Source organism: Pleurodeles waltl, chromosome 11 (assembly GCF_031143425.1).
Source record: "Pleurodeles waltl isolate 20211129_DDA chromosome 11, aPleWal1.hap1.20221129, whole genome shotgun sequence".
In the NCBI taxonomy this organism is placed as follows: domain Eukaryota; kingdom Metazoa; phylum Chordata; class Amphibia; order Caudata; family Salamandridae; genus Pleurodeles; species Pleurodeles waltl.
Genome location: NC_090450.1, coordinates 568,847,817 through 568,864,810, shown reverse-complemented (window position 1 = coordinate 568,864,810; position 16,994 = coordinate 568,847,817).

Here is a 16,994-nt window from a genome sequence, read left to right as displayed (position 1 = left end):
GTGCTACAGACCACTGGGATCATGGGATTGTGCCAACTATGCCAGGATGGTATAGAGGGGGCAATTCCATGATCATAGACATATTACATGGCCATATTCGGAATTACCATTGTTAAGCTACATATAGGTAGTGACCTATATGTAGTGCACGCGTGTAATGGTGTCCCCGCACTCACAAAGTCCGGGGAATTGGCCCTGAACAATGTGGGGGCACCTTGGCTAGTGCCAGGGTGCCCTCACACTAAGTAACATAGCACCCAACCTTTACCAGGTAAAGGTTAGACATATAGGTGACTTATAAGTTACTTAAGTGCAGTGTAAAATGGCTTTGAAATAACGTGGACGTTATTTCACTCAGGCTGCAGTGGCAGGCCTGTGTAAGAATTGTCAGAGCTCCCTATGGGTGGCAAAAGAAATGCTGCAGCCCATAGGGATCTCCTGGAACCCCAATACCCTGGGTACCTCAGTACCATATACTAGGGAATTATAAGGGTGTTCCAGTAAGCCAATGTAAATTGGTGAAATTGGTCACTAGCCTGTTAGTGACAATTTGGAAAGAATTGAGAGAGCATAACCACTGAGGTTCTGATTAGCAGAGCCTCAGTGAGACAGTTAGTCACTACACAGGTAACACATTCAGGCACACTTATGAGCACTGGGGCCCTGGGTGACAGGGTCCCAGTGACACATACAACTAAAACAACATATATACAGTGAAAAATGGGGGTAACATGCCAGGCAAGATGGTACTTTCCTACACTAATGGCAATACCTGTTCCGATAATCCACCGCACCCGACCTTTAAGAGAGGCGTCCTGAGATCTTACATTGACTATCTGCTGGTCGACCTGGAAATGTGGCCGCTCTTGACAGACATGGCAGTTATCCCTTGAACAGATAGCGATCATGAGGCCTTAAGTGCTGTTTTCCCTCCTGCTATATTTACTAGCTGTAATCTGTCAGCGGTAGTCCATGCAAATCCCCCATAGACAGTTAAAAACAGGAGGAACGTGAAATGGGCAGAAGTCGTGGATAATGCAGAAATTTAAACTAAAATATACAAACTATTTGTGGATAACCTAGTTGAAGTAACACCGTTAAGGGGGTATGAGCCCGATATCGTTCTTGTGCATTGTCAGCTCGTGGAACAGCTTAGGCCTCTGTTTACTAAAATTAGGAAAAGAGGGGCTTCCAACAAAGTTGCCCCAGGATGGTTCACTAACGGCTGTCGGTTGGCCAAGCTCGGTCTCCTAGATGCTCTGAAGCAGCGAATTAAGCCAAAAATAACTATTGCTAGGAATAACTACAAGACTATCCTAAAAAAGGCTAAGAAGAACTGGGAGATGGCCCAATGGGAAGAGCTTACCAACGCACTTAAGAGTAAGAATCAGAAGATGTTTTTATCGCTGGTGGCATTCAGCTCAAAATTAATAGATAACCACCTTGAAGTGGTAGTGCAACCGGGAGCTTGGGTTGAGCACTTCAGATCCCTGTACAGTGAGGGGGGGGTAGAACATGATGGAAGCATTGGGGAGGAACTAATTGAGAGGGATTGCCATGTAGGCCTGGAGGCTTTTTCCAACCCTCCTGAGATGGAGGCTAACTTAGAGACCGAGTGCCCATATTTCTGTCAGGCTGAAACCAGGGTAGCCCTGATGCAAATGAAGAAAGAGAAGGTTGGTATTCCTGGCGATCTTTTCCTCTCATACCCCGATGTCTGGATCCCCTACATGAATGCACTGAGAAATGCTATAATGAAGGTCATGACCGTTCCACTGACCTGGCTAGGAGCTGTTATCGTACCCATATTCAAAAAAGCAAATATGGACGTTCCCTCTAACTACATACCCATAAGCCTATTGGACAATTCTCAAAAAATCTTTTACAGACAGGTTCTGGCGAAACTACAAGCATGGGTAATGGACAATCATATCCTTGAGGATGCCCAGGCAGGGTTCAAGAGCAAGATCAGCACTGTTGATCAGGTCTTTTGTTTCAAGATGTTATGCTGGAAGTATGTCACCCTAAAGAGGGACCACTTGTATGTTGCCTTTACAGATCTTAGGGCAGCCTTCGACCTGGTACCTAGGGATCATTTGTAGGAAATACTTGCAGGATATGGGGTGCCGTTTGACCTAATAGGTATCTTGAGAGCACTCCACACAAACACCTATGCCAAAGTGAGATGAACACGGGGGGATTTAACATACCCGATTCCAACTCATCAAGGGGTAAAGCAAGGTTGCGTACTGGGCCGACACTTTTCAGTCCCTACATTAATGGGTCAGTTAAATGGCTTTCACAATGTACGCATGATGCCCCTAAGCTTGCTGGAATCCCGCTTCCGATACTAATGTTCGCCGACGATACCTAGAACTCCAACGGGCCTGCAGGCAGAACTGGACTCCTTCGTGGCCACGGCGGTAGGCTTTTTTTACCGCCGTTCTTGAAATGAGGGCCAATGTTTTGAGGCCATCAGTTGGTGAAAAGCAACAATCTTCTCATCCAGAAGGCTTACCCAATCAGCAGGAAACAGAAGGAAACGGGGGATGGTGCAGTGTCCCCGGTTCTCCAGATATACAAAGCTACTGCCTTCATGGCAGCCACTTATGGGGCAGAGATTTGGTGTTTCACGGAGGCAACTGTCCTTCTAACAGCTGAGAACAATTTTCTTAGGCACATTCTCAAGTTACCTAAGGGCACGCCACTGGTGCCACTGAGGATGGACTTAGCACTAAACCCTAAAATTTTGGTGGTGGCTTTAAAAACCCCTGTTGTGTTGAGTGAGGCTGTGGAAATGCAGGGAACTAACACCGTATAGGGACTCCTTGATTGACCTAATTTCTAGTGACTCATGGGTAATTACGCCTTGGCTGAACTACATTAAGTCCCAGTGTGAGAAACTGAAAATGATTGACCTTTGGAAGTCGCCCACAGTGGTTGCCAAGGACGTATCCCTGACATTAAAAAGAGCTTACTGGAACTATGCCTTGGAACAGACATGGTTGAACAATGGTCATGAGAACCTGGCTGGGTAATTTTGAAATATTAAATGCTACCCATCCTATGAGAATTTCCTGGATGAAATCCATCCCCCCTTTGCCAATCGCCTGTACCTACAGCTTCGGTACTGGTCCTTACCACTAGGACATATACCTGTTAAATGGGAGAAGCGCACCTCCTCTGTGTCTTGTCATTTCTGTCCTCAACTGAAGGAAACTGAAGAGCACTTTCTTTTTTTCTGACCGCAATATTTATACCCTCGTGGGAGATGGATAGTCCCTGTTTGTAAACTCTTGGGTGCCAGACACTACTGGGAGGCCCTGAGAATCCTTAAATATGACTCAAAGGCGGTGATAGTCGTTGCTGTAACCAAAAATCTGGAGCAAGCATGGCTCATAAGACGGAGAGCCATGTCCTAATGGAAATTCTTGGACTGACAAAGTGCCCAGGCTGTCTAGCTATCGGACATATATTTTTGATTACTCCATCTCCAATTTAGACCTGCTTCCCATATGCCGTACACGTACTTCAAGTTTAATTTGTACCTTGCACCTACACAGTGCATATGTGTTTTAATTTTTTTACATGTCTAAATAATACATATTTTATCTTTTTTTTTTTAAGATCTGAATCCACTAGGAGTTTGAATATACTTAATTTTATGAATGTATTTATGTATACTTTTATGATTGTTTTACGGAAATAAAGTAAATACTACTACTACTATTTAAAGTTGGTTGTGACATTCCACCACATATGTCCACAGTGTATTGGAATGATCTAGTGGCTACAAACTGATATAATCAATATTAGTTTGCCTATTGAATCTCATTTTTTGGATTATATTCTGTACTTCCATGGTGTCCGGTTCTGAAACTGTAAATGTAAAAATGGCAGTATTTCGGTTATGCATGGGTTGTAATGTTTTTTAAAAACAATTGCAAACAATTCCTTGTTATATTTTATGAAAATACTAGTTTTAGATTGGTTTTTTATTTTGTTTTTTTTTTAAATGTGTGAAACATTGCCTACATGGGATTTTGTTTTTTAATAACAATCATTTTAATTATTTACATTTTAAAATGTATGATGGGAGGTAAAAAATAAACACATTGATAGAAGAAATACAGCACCAGTCTCTAACTTTGTTGGTTTTGAATTTATTTTACAGAACCAAATAAACTGAAACAGGATGAAAACAAGAACTCTAAGAAGAAAAATCAAAAAGTCAATCATAGTGAATGAAACTATGATTGTAGAGCCAAAATTTATAGAAATCCCAGGCACAAAATATAACTAAAATATAACTAGCATCAAAAAGGTAAATGTGTCCAGAAAATATTCCACAGAGTGAATGGTAGTCACACACTGGAGGAAATTAGGTTCCGTGCCTTTTGCTGGTAGTGGTGGAGGTACTCTCCTCATCCTCTCCTGGTAGTCTGGATGAATGTCCCCTCATGACGAGGGCTGGTGGATCTACAGTTACAGGGACTGAGGTGGGTACAGGTGTTTCCTCTTGTGAGGCCTCCCTTTCGGAAGCAGATGTAGTTGGCCCAGATGTAGTTGGTCTACAGAAAAAGGGAAGATGTTGCTAGAAAAATCCCTGCACATATGGTAAAAAATATCATACAGCACTCCAGTCAGGGAGCTCAAATTTGAGTTTAGAGTCTGCATCTCTACATTGAGCTCCTTCTGCAACTATTTCACGTCCTGGAGCTCTGTAAGGTCCTGGCCCATCATGTATTGGGACAGATGTAGGGATCCCAAGACTTGGTCAATGGTGACCTGGGTGACAGTGAGCCTAGTGGCCTCACTTTCCTAGCCCAAAGATTCCCTCCAACGAACCCAAACTTCACTACCTTGTGCCCTTGACCCCATGTGCCCCACCCCACTGGTCCTGGTTGAACTGGAGGTGGTGGTGGTGCTGGATCAACAGCAGCCAGAACTGGGGGGGGCTCAAGATTGGCATGATGTTCCTTTAGACACAGGAAGTGGAGGTATCCATAGGCTGAGGTGTGGTAACAGCTGTGATGGGAGGTGTAGGTGTGGGGCGACTGAGACTGCCTCTGCCTCCCGTAACTCCACCTGCTAAGTACAGAACTCGTTCCTCTGAACTCCTGACCCCTGTCAGGAGTTTGAGGCCCTCCTCCACCCGCAGTCATCTGCCTGCACCTCATCCCTGGTGTCTAGTGGGAGAGCTCTACTTTCCTACTAGGATGCCTCTCTCCTTCTCTCTGCTTCTCTCTCTGTGTGCTCTCTCTTCCGTGTCTGCCACCCCGTGCCCCTTTTTCCTGTTCGCTCTCCTCTTGCTTTACTTCTGCGCTTTACCCTCCACTCTCTCTCTCACTCTTGCTCTCCCCCTCTCTCTCTCTTCCACCACAGCTGCCCCTGCAGCCCTGCCCCCCTCTCGTGCTGTACTCCTGCCTCTGCTGCCCCACGGCCCGCCCCCTTTTTTTGCGCCGTTTTTCACCCTGCCTCCCAGCTGTCCTCTCCTCCCCCCCTACTTAATGGCGCCCGCGTGCAGCGGGCACGCCGCTGGTGCGTCAAAGGCAAGCCCGTCTGCACCTGTCCGCGCCTGGACCGCACCCAGCACCGGAACCCCCGGCTCTCACCCCCCACAGCCACTACACACGTCTTCGTTACGACACCACCATGCTCCACGCTCTCAACACCGGCCGCTCACCCACCTGCCATTAAACCACTCAGCAGGTCACCCGCGGACCCTTCTCCTGCTGGAACTGCACCTTCACCAGCCTCCACGCCAATGGCCCACCATTGGTAGGACGCAACAATCTCAAATGTATCCTACTCAACACCCGCTCCGTCCACAAACATGCCGTCGAACTTTGGAATCTACTCAACTCAGCTTCCCTAGACGTCGCCTTCCTGACAGAGACCTGGATGAACCCCTCCTCAGTGCCAGACATCGCCATAGCCATCCCGGATGGCTACAAGATCACCCGCAGGGACTGCTCCAACAAATCAAGAGGAGGCATCACCATCGTCCACAGGAACACCCTCAGGATCACGACCAGCACCGAAGACACCGTTAGCACTGCTGAACACCTGCACTTCCAAATCCACACCGACTCAAACACCACCCTCCGAGGGACCCTTGATTAGAGACCCCCAGCCCCCGATAGCAGTTCAGCAACTCCATTACCGACGTCATCAGCACGCACGCTCTCGCATCTACAAACTATATACTCCTTCGGGACTTGAACTTCCACCTTGAGAACAGCAACATTAACAACTCTACCTCCCTGCTCGACGACCTCTCCAACCTCGGACTCAAACAGCTTGTCACGATACCCACCCACTCCACAGGACGCACCCTCGACCACATTTTCTCTGCCAGCAAACTCACCTCCTTCAGCCGCACCACCGAATTCCACTGTACAGACCACCGCTGCATCCACTTCTCCTTCAAGAAACCCACAACACACCATCACCTGCAATGGATTCCCCACCGCATATGGAACAAGGTCACTGAAGACCAACTGATCACTATCGTCTCCTGGAACCCACCCATCGACTCCACCAACACTGACACAGCTGCCCGCAGCCTCAGGCAATGGATCGACGACTGTGCCAACACTCTTGCCCGATCCAAAATCCTTCCAACAGATGCACCAACAGAAAGGCCTTCTTGTTCACCGCCGACCTCCAAGAATCTGAGCAAACATGCTAAAGAATCGAAAAGAAGTGGCGCCAAGATCAGACACTGGAAAACCACACAGCCTTCAAAAACGCCATCCGCAGACACCACCTACTCATCCGAACTGCCAAGAGAACAGCCTTCAAAGAACGTATCAACAACAACGCACACAGCCACAAGGAGCTCTTCAATATCGTGAAGGAGCTCTCCAACCCCGGCTCCAACGTCAATGACATCTCACCATCACAAGACCTCTGCGACTTCCTAGCCACCTTCTTCCACCGCAAGATCGCAGACATCCATGACAGCTTCAGTGCTCAGACCCCTCGTCAACCACAGACACCACAGACTCACCACCCACCAGCCTCCTGCTCTCCTGGACCCACAACAACACCATTGAAATCATGAACACCATCCACTCCGGCTCACCATCTGACCCCTGCCCTCACCACATCTTCAACAAAGCAACCTCTGTCATCGCACCCCAACTCCGGAAGATCATCAACAGTTCCTTAGAGTCCGCCACCTTTCCGGAGAGCTAGAAACAAGCCGAGATCAACGCCCTCCTCAAGAATCCTAAGGCAGACCCAAAGGACCTCAAGAACTTCCGGCCCATCTCCCTGCTCCCCTTCCCAGCAAAAGTCATAGAGAAAATTGTCAACAAACAACTGACCCGTTTCCTTGAGGAGAACAGCACTCTAGAGTCATCCCAATCCTGATTCCGCAGCAACCACAGCACCAAAACTGCCTTAATCGCTGCCACCGATGACATCAGAACCATACTGGACAATGGCGAAACTGTGGCCCTCATCCTCCTGGACCTCTCACCCGCGTTCAACACCGTCTGGCACCACACCCTACGCACACACCTAATCGACGCAGAAATCTGCGACAGAGCCCTGGACTGGGTCACCTCCTTTCTCACCGGCAGACACCAGAGAGTCCGCCTCCCTCCATTCCACTCTGAAGCCACCAAAATCATCTGCGACGTACCTCAGAGTTCATCCGTCAGCCCGACCCCCTTCAATGTCTACATGGCTCCGCTCGCTAACATCGCCCAATCCCACAACCGCAACATCATCTCATACGCCGATGACACCCAGCTGATCCTCTCCCTCACTAAGGACACCGCCAAGACCAACCTCCACAAAGGAATGAAGGTAATCGTCGAATGGATGAAGAACAGCTGCCTTAAACTGAATTCCGACAAGACAGAGGTCCTCATCTTTGGTTCCACCCTCTCCACATGGGATGGCTGCTGGTGGCCTGACACAATGGGAACCGTACCGACACCCACCGACAACGCACGCAACCTGGGATTCATCCTGGGCTTTTCACTACCTATGACCCAGCAAGACAATGCCATCTCCTCCTCCTGCTTCAACACCCTCCGCATGCTTTGCAAGATCTACAAATGGATCCCCACTGAAACCAGAAGAACAGTCACCCAAGCACTCGTAAGCAGCAAACTGGACTACGGCAATACCCTCTACCCGGGAACCACGGCCAAACTCCAGAAAAGACTGCAACGCATCCAGAACACCTCAGCACGCCTCATCCTGGCCATCCCCCACCACTGCCACATCACAGCCCACCTGAGAGACCTGCATTGGCTCACGGTGAAGAAGAGAATCACCTTCAAACCCCTCACCCATGCTCACAAGGCACTGCACAACACCAGACCAGACGGCTCTCCTTCTACACCCCGACCCGACAGCTTCGCTCCGCCACCGTCCCGCACATCTGCAGAACAACCACCGGCGCAGATCATTCTCGCACCTCGCCGCCAAGATGTGGAAGACTCTTCCCACCCACCTGCATCAGACCAAGGACCGCCTTACCTTCAGGAGACATCTCAAGACTTGGCTGTTTGAGCAGTAGCAGCCCTCCACCCCCTCAGCGCCTTGAGACCCTCACAGGTGAGTAGTGCACTTTACAAATTCCCTGATTGATTGATTGAGATGGACCAGGCAGCTTCTCACCATCTGGACCTGCAGGAGTGGAGTCCTCACTGAAGGCTTGTTCCTAGTCTGGAGTGGGGGTATCCTCAGTGGCAGATGGTTGTTCATGTACTCTGGGTGAACGACCTAATATGAATTACAAAAAAAACTGATTGTAAAAGTCTAGATTATTCATCAAATGAGTTTGAAGCTACAAATAAAGCAACCTAAAAGGAAAAAGATAATTATTAGAATAAATAGACCGTTCAGTGGTTTTATGATAAACTACACAAACAGTTTCAATTACACACACGCAAACGCCAAAAAAGCAAGTAAAGAGATGTCCTGAAAAGATAAAGGTTACTTAGAAAGTGTGTATTAACTGTACCAAACATTCAACCCAAACCAGTAGAGAGAAGAAATGAGAAATAACCCATTCCAAGGCCTAGCAGGCTAAAATTCAGACTGTTACACAACTCAGAAGAATTAATAGCATTAGTCCTCATAAAATATTGCAAAGTGCATTTATTATCAATACAACTTATATTCAGCATGCAAGATAACATATAAGAAACTGTTTAAGTCAACTTATTTTAATTTGTGAAACCACTTACATCAATTCAATTAAATAACAAGAAAGTGACAATTTGCAGAATAAGATAAATAGAGATTGATAATTACATAACACTTTAACAATGTACGTATATGAAAGAAAAGAGAGGTTTTCCAGATACAAAAACAAGGTATCATGGTAGTTGTAGTCATGTCAATCAAACACTTGCACAATTGTAAGTTGGTCATACCTAGTAAAACATATGCAGTGAAGATGAACATACATTTACAAGATTAAACAACATGTGTGAAATGTGTTATTAGATGAAAAATCACTTACAAGCACCATAACTTTATGTGAAATTAATTTGAGCTTGGAACCTGTTATCTTACCAACAACAAAACACATTCAAACAGGCAAACAAGTCAAATACTACAAATAATCCATGAATAAAAACACACATATTAAAAACACAGATTGACCAGTAGTATACCAGAGATACCACCATAATGCTACTAATTTGATGATAAAAATTACTTTCATAATTTTGAATTTGAGTTTATATGTTTTACAAAGGTGCAAAACACATTATCAACATCATACATCAAGTAAAATCGACATTTATGTTTAGTGACACGTTAAAAAGTATAACTTATCAGTCTTCACTATACCAGGAATTCCTGTTAAGTCTTTAGGATGTATGATCTGGAAGACCTTCTCCTCCCAGGGAAAAAGTTGTAAGGGGACCTGGGAGAACCACCACCAGTCCTCTGGGCCTCCAGGTGACGTTTGGAGGCCAGGGAATGCACTCTCTCCCACAGGTTGTTTCACCTCTTCCTAATTTGCTCCGGCGTGTGCAGGTTGGTTGTGACAGCATTCACTCTGTCAACTACTGTGGCCCACATTTGCCTTTTCTGAGCTATGGTTATATTTTGTATTTGGGCTGCAAACAATTGTGGCTTTATTCTAATGATTTCATCCAACATGACTGAGAATTCTCCCTCTGTAAAATGGGGATTTTTTCTCCCTACAATTATCCAAAAACTATTGGAATATTTTTTTACCCACAAGAAAAGTAATGAGAAGAGAAAAAGGGACAAGAAAGAGAGAAATGAAAAAAAAAAAATGACTATATTGACAAACTTTTTGTTTCACAATGTTGTGCTGCAGAAAAAAGGCAAATCTGTATTGGAGTGTGTTTATAGTGTGGAATGTAAGCTAAAACTATTAGCCAACAAACATCAGGTGTGTGCTGCTATCATCCATCCGCAAGCCACAGGCATAGTACAATGTTAAAAGCGTCCTGCGACGGACTCCCGCCATCAGGAATCCAGCACTGAAACAACACCTGCACAACTGTGAAATCTAAATATGCTCGGCGCAAACCCGCCACTCTGACAGTGACGGAGTATTGTTAGCCAGTATAGGAGTCAGCAGTGCCGATGGCAGTGCGCCTTTTACGTGGCAGAAAACACTCTATTGACACAGATGGAGGTTCAGTAACAGTTAATCTAAATAGGGTAGGTGAGACTACGTCAGCTTGATGGAGTACTTGTAAACTCCTTCACAGTCCCGCCAAGATCTAAATCAAGCCCTAAGATGCTCTTGTGGTAAAGTGTGCCTACAACCTAATGCAAATTACATTGGTTGTGTATCCCCTAATTAAGTGACATGTACAAAGTAAAACATAAAATGCTAACTCATTGAAGATATGGACCTTTCCATGTAAATTCACAGGGTGTGTCCACATTCACACTCTGGTGAATCAAGCAGTTTTTTAATAGAACACTCCAAACTCATGCCTTCACATCTAAGAGATGAGGGGAATCTTATCACATCATGCATATCACATCATTATGTAATATTTATCATGTAGTAAATAGTGGCAAACACATGGAGCAGACTTCCTATCCTCCTAGAGTCAGGATTGGGCACCCTGGGATTTCGTGGATGATACAGCGCCTGCAAATTTTATCATTTATCAGCACCACATATAGTTAAGTGTGTATGTAGCACCATCCCGTCTAAAGGTGCAAAAAGGTGCGGTCATTATAATACTTGTCAACACACCCTGGCTCATCTGTTGAAGCAGATATATGGGTAAATTACAAAGGCTCTTGCCTGGGATACAAATGGGCATCCATCAGCAAAGGTAAGTGTGGTAGGTAAAGAGAATGAAAATGCTCCCTCCCAGAACTTTCGGAGAACATGTAAGCAACTAGTAACCTCTGTATTGTGAAAGTGACCATAAAGCCAAATAAGCAGTGTGGGTGGGTATAATGGAGGGTGTAATAAATATCGGAAGAATGAAAATGCTCATGTCTGGGACTGTTGGTGAGAATGTAAGCAACCGGCCACCTCGGTATTACGAGGGTACTTATGAAGCCAAATAAGCTCTGCGGGCGGGTAAATAGAGAGCCAGTCGCCTCTGTATTACAAGGGTACCCATAAGGCCAAATGAGCTCTGTGGATGGGCAAATAGAGGGCGTAATCATGATCAGAAGGATGGAAAAATTGCTCCCATCTCGGATTGCTGTAAATGCAGCAAGTCCCATGAATCCCCAGGGTACACCTTACTTGTGTGTCTGGAGGCTGCGGCCCACAGACCTACCTCTCAGCCACGAACCTGGAAGCAGCCGGAATCAGGAGGCGATGTGTTTGGAGTTGTGGACTTGGTGTGGTCTCATGTCCTGATTGGTCTGGTAACACTGTGTCACAGTGTAGTGAAAATAGGTAGGTTTGACCACTGACCTTGTGTTTCACCACTGTGCATATTAGTTGTTCAATGTTCACTAGTTCAGATTACATTTTGTATTCAGTTTAGCTGCCTATTGGCTTTATCATGGTGTTAGACATTGCAATTGAGACATTGCAGGTGAGCTGTGTTTTTTCACATGGTAAACTAAGCTTGTGTTTTTCGTATTTCTCTTACCGAACACAATAGCATGATAAGAAAGCACATATTTTTTGTTTTCTCCAGTGCAGGAAACAGGTTGGCCTTGGAAGGGGAGCCTTGAAAGGTTGGCCAATTTTCAACGTTTGTCTTCCAACTCTGACCTACAGTAGCCAGCATGTTTGAATATTTCCATCTGAGAGGGGAGGGCCTTTCAGAAGGCTCTTTCCATGATTGTTTAAGCTATAAAAGAGGTGGCCCTGCTCAGTAGCGAGGGAGACCTCGGTCAGGATTGGACGTCAAATGCCTGACATTTTCCCATGAGGGTGGCTATCTCTTTCTCGCAGTTAAATGGGGTCATCAACTTGCTGGCATGAGAAAGATGAAGAGCTTGGCAAGCCAAATGGTGATGAATTTTTACTTTATCCTTTGCTTTGCAATTGTGCTATAATATAATCACATATATTTGCTGTGTACATTGCAGTTGAGAATCACTTTGATATATTTTCCTTTCATTGTTGTGACTATTTTTAAGCATGTGCCTTCGACCTACTAATCTCCTTCATTTGTTTAGGAACCTTGTGGTGGAATAATAATTAATGCCTTCTTTAAACTAAGAAGTGTATTCCAGAGATTTTTGTCAGCTCGGTCATTAGTGAAAGCAAAACACACAGCTGAGGAGGACCCTACTAAAAAAAGGACATCAGAGTGAAGCACTCTAAACAGAAAGTTATGGCTGGCTTTGGCCATGATATAGTGGAAAGGGAGAGAACTAAAGGAACATATATAGAGGACTGAGGGCTGTTTCCAACTATGAACAAGTGCTCACAATAAAAAGCAGAAAAAGTGCTAAAAGGCCTAGTATTTCCAAAGGAATAAAAGCCTGGCTGTGGTGTTAAAATTATATGGTGATATGCATGTAAAAATAAGGTCAAATATAATATTAAGAATCCAGTTAGAAGAAAAAATGGCTGAATAGACTAAATGGGCCACTGGGCCTAGTGTGTGTCAGTAGTATTCGTATGGGGCAAAAAATCACTATATGCGTGTGTATGGGAACCTCATGAGGGAGGAGTCATGGGGAAGTCAGTGTGATGGGTGTAACAAAAACCAGTGTACCCATATGGAGTATGTCAGTGACACAAAACATAGGTCGCCCGGTGAATAAAGTTTCAACTTTCAATACTATGACTTGCAGATAAGCAATATACCGGAATCAAAAGGGGCTACACAGTAACTCGAAAAGGTTATCAGAAAAGAATAACAGACCATTAGATGAAAAACTCAGTCCAGGGTATGTCGTCGTTGAGCCCCATGATATGGGTCTGTAACCTGAAGACCCATCTCTGTTCTTTCTCAAACAATTTCTTGGTGGTATTGTGTGTGTTCATGATGGTTCCCAGGACTACACATTTGAGATCATCAGGAGTATGGTGACTTTCTATAAAGTGTGTATTGAGTTTAGTCACAGCCCGTTGGCATCTGATGGTGCTGCGATGTTCATTAATCTGGACCTTGACTTACCTGGTGGTCATGCCAATGTAGCGGAGGCCACATGGGCAAGTAATTAGGTACAGGCAATTTTTGTTTTTGCAGTTTGTATGTTTGTTGAGGTTCCATGTCCCTGCTAGCCCAAAGTCAACAGATGTAGTAGTTGTGGTGAGGGAACAAACATTAAATTGGCCACCCGTATTGTGACTTTTCACTGGAGGTAAGGTCCAGTTACTGGATAAGGCAACTGGTCTTGTTTGGATCTTCTGTTGAGGTGTGGTGTGTACTACAAAGTCAATAATGTTGCCAGGCCTCTTGAAGACAAAGAGAGGCTTTTTATGGTATTGCCTACACTCCTTAATATGGCCCACCGCTTTATAATGATCTTTTTCACTTCATTGGATGAGGGTGCAAATGTGGTCACACAGTTTAGTCTAGATTGTTCCGGTTTAGGGTAGGTTGTCAACAAGGCTTCTCTATGGTAGTTACATGCTCTTTTATGACCATATTTATCACATGTGATGGGTAATATTGATTCTTAAGCTTTTTGTGAGTTCCTCTGCCTGGATGTCAAAAGTGCAGAGTTCATACAGTTCTGCCTCAGTTGTGAAAAATAGCCATAGCGTACATTAGTCCTCAAGGCCCGAGGATGGTAACTCTCAAAAAGAAGAAGGCTCTTTCTATCAGTTTTCTTATGAAAAGTAGTGGTCTGTAATCTACCTTCATGTATCAAGAGGAGTAGATCCAGAAAGGAAATTTATTTGTCAGAAACTGAAAATGTAAATTTCAAGTATTCATTGAGTCCATTTACCTATTTGATAAACTCAGGGATATCATCAATACTACCTTTCCAAATTATGAGAATATTTTCTATATACATTTAGCACAACTTGATACCTTAAACAAAGGGGTTGCTAGGATCAAGGGTAGCTTGTTGTTCAAAGTTGTACATGTAGCAGCAGGCTAGACTTGGGGATTTGGTGGAAAAGTTGGTCTTCAAACTGAAATAAATGTTCCTTCAGGGCTAATGTGGCACACTCTGCCACAAAATGAATGAGGGTTGGAGAACTCCACACCTTTGTCTGCAGCATGTCCTCGACAACCGGCAAGGTGGCATCCTGTGGAATGTTGGTATACAAGGTTTCTACGTCAAGACTGAACAGAAGATCAGTAGATTCATAAGAGTTGACTTTGTCAATCAAATTTAAGATATCCTTCATATCTTTAAAAAAAAAGTGGGAGCTCGTTGTACAATGGGTTGCAAAAAGTGATCACAGAACTTGGATAAGGGTTCCAAGTGAGATCCAATACCAGACAGAATTGGTCAGCGAGGAGGAGGGTTTTTCATCTTATGAATTTTGGGAAGGCAGTATGGTACCATGGTTACCAGCTGTACGGAAGTAAGCCTCTTTCTTGGTGATCCAACCTGACAGTTCAGAGTCATCACTCATAGTCCAAATTATTTGTTGTTGGAGAGGAGGGGTAGGGTCCCTCTGTACAGGTGCATAGTAGGTAGTATCGCTCAAAAATCTGAGGCATTCCTGTCTTTATACTGTGGTATTCTGTTTATCTACCACATTTGCCTTTGCCGATGGATGACCATTTGTATCCCAGGCGAGAGCATTTTTAATTTCCCCATATATCTACTTCAACATATGAACCAGGGTTTGTCGACAAGTATGATAATGACCCATGCCCTTCTGCACCTTTAGGCGGGATGGTGCTGCATACACACTTAACTTTACTATATGTGGTGCTGATACAGGGTTTGTCATTCTCCCCTATATTATTTCCATATTTACATTATGCTACTTCTCATGATCAGATTTGCAAGAGCTGTATCATCCACAATATCCCAAGGGATCCATTCCTAACTCCAGCAGGGCAAGAAGTCTGCTGTATGTGTTGAGCACTATTTACTACATGATAAATACTATATGATGTGATATGCATGATGTGGTATGCTTCACCTCATCTCTTAGATGTGAAGGCATACGTTTGGTGTGTTCTGTTCACAAACTGCTTGATTCACCAATGTGTGCATGTGGACACACCCTATGACCTTACATGGGATGGTTCATAGCTTATCATTTTATGTTTTATTTTTTTAGAGGTCACCTAATTAGGGGATACATACACCAATGTAAGTTGCATTTGGTTGTAGCCATGCTTTACCACAATGGCACTCCTATTCTATTAGTGAGGAGTAGGTTTTCTTTATTTTGGTCCTGATGAAATACCACTAGATCCTTTCGGACTAACCAGGGTGTGAAACATGTTCAGCGCATCTCTGTAGTGTAAGTAACCTAGACACAGATTCATATAACCACAATTCTGAAGTGTAGGAAACTCCACATACAGATTCACACTCAGAGAACACCAGCCCATTATGTCTGGCAATTTCCGCCTAAATTTTTTTTAACCTTGTCATAGGTCCTATCATCCACAATGAAACTACAGCACCAGCACCTATAGTCAATTTTAGCTCACAGTCCTTCCAGTCTTTCACCACCAAACACATACCAGGATACAGCCGGCAACCCTGGTACTGTCTTGGTACCTATCAAAAAAGATCTCTGGCAAAGAGTCTTCTCGCGGGGCCCATCGGACATTGCAGCACCGGACTAATGAGGAGCAAGCCTGATGATGAAGCATGCCACCTCAGGGTGGGTGAGGGCACTTGCTCCTAACAAGCAAATGCTCTAGGTAACCTCTTCTTCTCCCCAATTGGTAGTGAGGAGTTGTCATTACGGAACAGTGTACTCGGTTGTTAATCATTAGCTGATTTGTGGGAGACTGTACACTGGACAGTCCAAAATCTTCAAGTTCCACTCCTCTTTTGTTCAATAGTACAGCGTCTCAGCTGCAGGACATATTACTAATCTTTAGACTTCATGTCGGACGTTCATGGTCTCAATTTTAACGACGACATCGTCAACGCCTGTGAAAGCACAATTTCTACAGAGGCAAACCTTTGTGCACAGCTGTGGTATATAAAGGGCAAAATGTATTTGCCCAGCTCGAACGTGAACCCCCAGTTTGCATCTGCCACGAGTTCCACCTGGCTGGGGTTACGTTGAACTTTTTATACCTGAGTAAATACATAGGAGTACTTTACATGATCTTAATCACCAATTTTTACAGTTATGTGGCTTAGCAATAAATCTGTTACCTAAAGATAATTAGCTTTCTTAGTTTGCTAGGCTAGGCTCCAATCAAGCATTCCTAAGATAAAGGAGATTTTATATGTCTATTCTTCCATTCCTGAAGTAAGTGGACTGGGAGTGAAAACATTTTCAATCATTGGTTCACCCACGTTCTGCACTTGCATCCTGTTAATTGCAAGTGAGTTAATTAAACTTTACAGGTCTCTTCCTAAATTAAAAAAAAAAAAAAACCCAAGCAAATACAGGATGAAGGGTCAGTCTCAGAATGTTGAAACAAAGTTCAAGGAGA